The sequence below is a fragment of the Diorhabda sublineata genome, chromosome 1 (assembly GCF_026230105.1).
Source record: "Diorhabda sublineata isolate icDioSubl1.1 chromosome 1, icDioSubl1.1, whole genome shotgun sequence".
Lineage (NCBI taxonomy): Eukaryota > Metazoa > Arthropoda > Insecta > Coleoptera > Chrysomelidae > Diorhabda > Diorhabda sublineata.
Window position 1 is genome coordinate 34776448 of NC_079474.1, and position 7721 is coordinate 34784168.

Below are 7721 nucleotides of genomic sequence, written 5' to 3' on the forward strand. Positions count from 1 at the left end.
TTCATTAAAATGCAACAAAAAAATAAGAAAGTATGAATCGAAATAAATCTGTGAGAAACGATTATTCAGAATTGTTTTTCGGACGATAATATTTTATTGTAGATGAAAGGAATTTTCAAATAATATATTTGCGGTTTTTTGATTTTTAACACGGATGTAAACGGGCATAAACATAAAAAAATTGCTTAAAATATTCAAAATGACAAAAAACTGCAAAAATACTCATTTTAAACTGTATTAGTTCTACTGAAACAGATCTAGAAGTTTTCTTCACACTATAAAACAAAAAAACTAACTTAACCTAACCTAACTACAAGGAATAACCAAGAAGTTGATTGTTTACCCTACGTCCGCCATTTCGACGTAGATATTAGATTGCGTAAATCAATGATACTGTCAATGTTTCCAAAAACGACAGCTGTCATATTATATCGATATCTGTGTTCATTAAAATGCAACAAAAAACAAAGAAAGTATTAATCGAAATAAAACTGGAGGAAACGATTTTTCCGACTTGTTTTCGTATGATAACATTTTGTTGTAGATGAAAGGAATTGTTAAACAGTATATTTACAGATTTTGGATTTTTTACACGGATGTAAAACTGGTATTAACATCAAAAAATTGCTTAAAATATTCAAAATGACTAAAAACCTGCAAAAATACTCATTTTAAACTATATTAGTTCTACTCAAACAGATCTAGAAGTTTTCTATGGAGTTTTCTTCACACTATAAAACAAAAAAACTAACCTAACCTAACCTAACCACAAGAAATAACCAAGAAGTTGATTGTTTACCCTACGGCCGCCATTTAGACGTTGATCTTAGATTCCGTAATTCAATGACAGTGTCAATATTTTCAAAAACGACAGCTGTCATATTATATCGACATCTCTGTTCATTCAAATGCAACAAAAAATTAAGAAAATATTAATCGAGATAAAACTGAGGGAAACGATTTTTCCGAATTGTTTTTCGTATTATAACATTTGGTAGTGGATGAAAGGAATTGTCAAATAATATATTTACGGCTTTCTGATTTTTTACGCGGATCTAAAACGGGTATAAACCTCAAACATAGAACATAAAAGGTTATTTGCTTGCTTTCACTGTGAATATTAAAAGTAGTAATGGTGGAATTTTTTTATAACCTATAAAAAATCCCCGAGGGGTGGCGGCGATGTGACGAAAAGTTCGTTGCTAGGTTTGTGCGACAAAATAAAAAAAATATTAGATACATAAGAATGACAATTTTTTATGTTAGCCTATATTTTTATATAATAATTTTTGAATAGATCATACATCTTCGCAATATTTGGTTTTATTAGAGCAAATAAAATTGTGGAAATATGTTTTAAAACTGATACTATCATTCCAAAAATATTTCCACTTACAGGTAATAATATATTGTTACGAACTCGTCCACTACATGGATCGTGAAGCCGATCCTTTCGGTTATAATGGAAGTATAAAATTTGGCGAATATGCAGAAACGTTTGATGTTTGTCGACGTCTTTAATATGTTTTTCTATAAACAGCGGAGAATTGTTTATATTTTTCAAGAATTCTTTTTATTTATTTATTAATTTTCTAGAATTTTTGAGAAATTCGTTTTGTTTATAAAAACTAGTTTGTTTAGCAGCTAGAGTTGCTATAAACAGCGAAGAATTGTTTATATTTTTCAAGAATTCTTTTTATTTATTTATTAATTTTCTAGAATTTTTGAGAAATTCGTTTGGCGTATAAAAACTAGTATGTTTAGCAGTTAAAGTTAGTTTATAATTGAAAGTCGTAGTGAATGGAAAGAGAAAGAGAGATTCGATGGAAAATTTTTTTGGTACAATAAGGGAAATTTGTTATAAAAGGATTTGTTGGAGTTGGCCCTAATATAGAAGCTGTTCCTCTGCAGAACTGGGGTTATAAAGATTGGTTGTGTTCGCTGTCCTGGCTGGAAAGAAGGAAAAGCAAACGACATTTGTAAGAAGAAAACGAGAAGGGGGCTCTAGTAAGTAAAAACGTTTCTTCTAGGTTTTGGGATTTCGTTTTTGTAAGTTTTTTGTGTTTTTTTTTGAAATTTTTTAATGGTTATTCAAGTATGACTTGAAATATTTAACAGTGTGATCATAAATGGTCGATAATTGTATTTCTCGGGCAAATTAGAAGTATAACTGCATTTAATATCAAAAGTTTCTAGATTTCATGCTATATTAAAACATTTTCGTAGTTTTTGTCGATCCAAAATAATCTTAACATTACAAATCAAAGCAAAAGCGACTCCGAGTGTGTTCTATCTCTTTTTTTTCGGATCGTAGTAAAAGCTTTTCATATAAAATAGTGGTGAGCTTTTTAGTGTTCTTGCATGACTGTGTTATCACGCATATTATTCAGCAGGCGCTTGTAGTCGGTAATATTACAAAATTTATGACTTAAAACATACGTGCAGTCATCCAAAAGCAATTCCACTTTTTATGCGTATGGAAATTTCATACCAACACGAGGGATCATCAAAATTTTGGCAATGAGTCGTGAACTTATTTCAAGACTTTATAATTTAAAATTGAATGTGCATCAACACCAAGAAGATGTGGATCGGTCGTTTTAGAAAGTTCCATTCATCTAATTACATACCGCATCGTTAATATCAATCGGATGTACAAGAAAAAAAAATAGTGCGCTCGTACAAGTTGACAGACAACCCCGTACCCCATTCAATTCCCATCAAATTAATAAAGAATAATGAACGTTCTACAGAGACACGCAACCCAAACAAAACTTCTCGAAACTTCCAATTTCTTCCTGTTAACTCGATATCTGTTGATAATTAAGATTGCTGAGAATCTACAGAACCGGTTCCACGATCTTGGATACAGATTCTGATATTTTTCTCATCATTAGAAGAAAAAACTGATTTGGCGAAGGGTGTTGACAATAGACAACAACGAATTGAATTGCAAGAAGATGAAGACATCAATGAAGATGCATTTAACGAAACTGTAGATAAAATAGAAGAGAATAAATCATCAGGAATTGTTGTAATCAATCAAGAATTACTTAAAAAAAATTCAAATTGGAATAAAAAGGAAAAAAGAAAGTTTACTGCGAGACAGGATTCATAGGAAAGAGTTAAAGATGGTATACACTGAGAAACATGAAAAAATGATGTAGTAGGAACACGTGGAAGATCAAAGAATGGGTTCCACGATCTTTGATACAGATTCTGATATTTTTCTCATCATTAAAAGAAGAACATTTTGAAGAAAAAACTGATTTGGCGAAGGATTTTAAAACCAGACAATAACGAATTGAATTAGAAGAAGAAGACAAGACGTAAATGAAGAAGAATTTAACGAAGACGTAGATAAAATAGAAGAGAATAAAGCATCAGGAATTGTTGTAATCAATCAAGAATTACTTAAAAAAATTCAAATTGGTATAAAAAGGAAAAAAGAAAGTTTACTGCGAGACAGGATTCATAGGAAAGAGTTAAAGATGGTATACACTGAGAAACATGAAAAAATGATGTAGTAGGAACACGTGGAAGATCAAAGAATGGGTTCCACGATCTTTGATACAGATTCTGATATTTTTCTCATCATTAAAAGAAGAACATTTTGAAGAAAAAACTGATTTGGCGAAGGATTTTAAAACCAGACAATAACGAATTGAATTAGAAGAAGAAGACAAGACGTAAATGAAGAAGAATTTAACGAAGACGTAGATAAAATAGAAGAGAATAAAGCATCAGGAATTGTTGTAATCAATCAAGAATTACTTAAAAAAAATTCAAATTGGTATAAAAAGGAAAAAAGAAAGTTTACTGCGAGACAGGATTCATAGGAAAGAGTTAAAGATGGTATACACCGAGAAACATGAAAAAATGATGTAGTTGGAACACGTAGAAGATCAAAGAATGGGTTCCACGATCTTTGATACAGATTCTGATATTTTTCTCATCATTAAAAGAAGAACATTTTGAAGAAAAAACTGATTTGGCGAAGGGTTTTAAAACCAGACAACAACGAATTGAATTGGAAGAAGAAGAAGACAAGACGTAAATGAAGAAGAATTTAACGAAAACGTAGATAAAATAGAAGAGAATAAAGCATCAGGAATTGTTGTAATCGATCAAGAATTACTTAAAGAAAATTCAAATTGGTGTAAAAAAGAAAAAAAAGTTTACTGCGAGACAGGATTCATAGGAAAGAGTTAAAGATGGTATACACTGAGAAACATGAAAAATGATGTAGTAAGAACACGTGAAAGACCAAAGAATAGGTAGAGCAGATAAATGTCTGAAAGGAAGCAAATAGAAAACCAAAAGCAGACAATTGCAGAGAAAAACAAAATCCATATCAGTAATATATAGTAAAAAGGAAAATTTCGAAGTAAATAGTCCTGGTGTACCCCCAGGAGTCCAAGGGAAGGTCTACAAGATGAACATACTTCAATTCCTATAGTTAGATTTTTGACTAGTTGGTGATAAGGAAAAAAAACCATGAGAACTACTGAAATTTGCTGTTACATCAAAACATTTCACTTTCCTACTAAATTAAGAAACGTGGAAAGCAAAATTTCAAAGCCCAAATTAATATTCTAATTACTATCAGGTTTGCTCTAGCAAGAAAAGTAGAGAAAACAGACAATATATACCAGAGCCGTTTTTTTTCAACCTCCGATCGCTCCGTGCAGACGCTACGTTCTCGTACTACACACACAGCCATTGTCGATATTCAGGTGTCAGTCGGCGTTGTGCTACAGCCACCTAAACATGTCAGCCATTATTGAATGTGTGAATTGCGAATTGTGTTTCGTTTTTTACAGGCTGAAGGTCATAGGGCTGCAACAATCCTTCGGAGAATGAGGAAAGATGGTTACATGATGAAGGGGGCCAAGGACGCAAATCTATCGTTTCATATGATGTGGTTCAACGAGTTCACAGATATTTCAATCTCTTCTATGTCGAAAAGTAATAAAATTATTGTTTTATATGAACTTGTTTTTTATTTTTTAGCCAATCGGAGGTTGAAAAAAAAACGACGCGGTAGAAACTTTAGGTAAAAATCTAGTGGCAGCCCAGAGCATTTGACAGTGTTTTACTACAAATAAAGTCCAATTTCAAGTACTATTAAGACAGTGTTTTGTATAATAAGTTTAGATATAATTATTATTAAACCGGATCTATTTGTAGTCATTGAATCCGGTGCGTCTGTTGCCTTAACTTATTTCGAATGCTTCTGACGTCTTTCACTAATTACAAGACTTGTCTGTGACATTCTCGTCTTCCAAATACAAGTTTCCATGTCTATTAATTCTTGTTTTCAGCTCTAACTTTTTGTCTATTTTAATATTTGTTAAAATCGATCGAAAATTACGTATCAAACTTGTTTTAGACGAATTCGTTTTAGTAATTTTCATCCTATTCAATTCAAAAATGATCGCATGGATGAATATTCTTCAAACACATAATACCCGTTAGCATATGAATGGCGAGATTTTATTCGACCAATTACACAAACTGTAGACTACGTGGAACTTGAAAAACTCAAAGTTTAGTCCTGGTGATACGATGATAATAAAAACACGTAATCATCGTTGAAACGGTATTAATTTAAAGTTTGTTTGGTTAAAAAATACATTCAAAATTAACATAATTTAAAAAATAAATAAAAATATCCGATATGTAGTATATAATTGAAAAAAACATAACCTCTAAAGGGTTATAGTAGTGGTTGGTATCCATTTTGTATCGATTTTAATATCCGCCATGTTAAAATGGATTTGGATCAGTGAATAATCTGGATTAATGATCATTTTGTAGTGATTTACGATTTACTACAGCATAAACGCTATTATATGTATACGTTTTCAATAATTATCAGTTTAATTAAGTGATTCATCTGGAATTGAGATCACTAATCCAATCTTGAAGGCTGCTTTTCGGTTTTCTTTTTTAGTGACGTTTACTGATATGATTTACTAATGAAATAACGATGCCTGGTAGACATTTTTATAGAAAACTGAAAAATAAAAAAGAAGCGATTCAAATATACTTTTCTAGGTTATGTGTAATGAATAAAAAGACACAAACTTGGCTGGAAAACGATGCAGTAGATGAACGAAGTAATTAAGGGTTGAAAAAATCGTTAAAAACATAATTAAAACGGAAATCTCGACGTTCCCACTGAAGAAGAAGATACTTAAGTCGTTTTCGGTCCACTGGTCTGAGATTTCTATATATTGGATTTAAAAATCCATTTCTAGTGATATTAATAGACTTGACGTTTTACATCCAAGACTAGAACTCAATAATCCAAAAATTCTGGTTGATTTTGATAGATTTTTAAGTAATTATTGCCTATTACTAAACTGAATTGGAAATTTCAGTATAATCACCCGTTCTATATTAAATCCTATCATATTCGAATGGCCAGTTCACCTATTTTAGAATTCCCTCGCGTTGGAATCGTTCAGAAACGTCCGGAAACGGGGTCAAGAACAATACTGTGAGCTCCTTGCAAACCCCTACGGGTATATACGATGAGAGTACACAAAGCTTCAACAATAATCGCGAACGAAGTTATAGAACCTGTAGAAACTAGTTTTTACATCCCCCATACCGGTTTAATAGCCTCCGGACAAGAATACACTTGTTCGAGTGGATCTGACTAATGAACAAGCTCCGGATGTTTCAATAGAAACCGGAAAATGAAAATGATAAAACTACGAATTTCAAAATTTGAATTAACAATCCCTATTTGAAAAAAAAAGTGTTATTCAAAGCATAAAAACCTGTCAATTATGAAATACCCCTTGCCGTACGGTTTAACATGCTGACAAAGGAACCCACCCCTAGTTTTTAGCGTTTTATTGAGGTAATTTTATACTACTCTGTATAAAAATATGGATATATTCTATATAACGACATATATCAAGAGTCTACATTTTTAGAACGAAAACAAAACATTTTAAGGACCCCATAAAACAACCAGTTTGGTATAGATCGCATACAGAGACGTATTTTGATATTCTAGCTAGAAAATTTTTGTTAGCCTTGCTGTACATAGCTTTTACTATAAACTACAAAACTTTTTCCGTTTATCTTCGGATGATTATTCATCGGACAGTGTCCAATGAACTCTGTCTTGTTCGTATTTGCTTCATGTAAATGCCTTTTGGAACCAGTTGATCAAATAAGAAAGAAAACTCTTCGATTTTTTCAAATCTGGTGTCAACAAATCTTCGTTTTTTTTTGTCTTTCCACCTCTTTATAACCAGTATTCGATGGTTTTTTGAGAAACGAAATTGTCAACTGTCAATATTGAAGTACGGAACTGTCACTTCCACTACACTGGAGAGTCAAAACGCAACTTTCCACAAAAAGATCTTTAATAGTTAGTTTAAATAATGAAATAATTGTCAGTTTTTTACAGTAATTAATATATTAATCCTTGAAACATAAACAGTTTTCACGTAACTACTTTTTATAACGAATGTTACGAAAACTTTGACATTTCCTAATGTCAAAGAGTAACACAAAATGTCAAATTTAATAAATGAAGAATCAAACTGTCAATATTGAAGTGCTAAAGTCACATCCCGAAAGTGTTTTGCAGTAAGGAACTGTCACTGTCACTACACGGAATACTCAAAACGCAACTTTCCACAAAAAGATCTTTAATAGTTAGTTTAAATAATGAAATAATTGTCAGTTTTTTACAG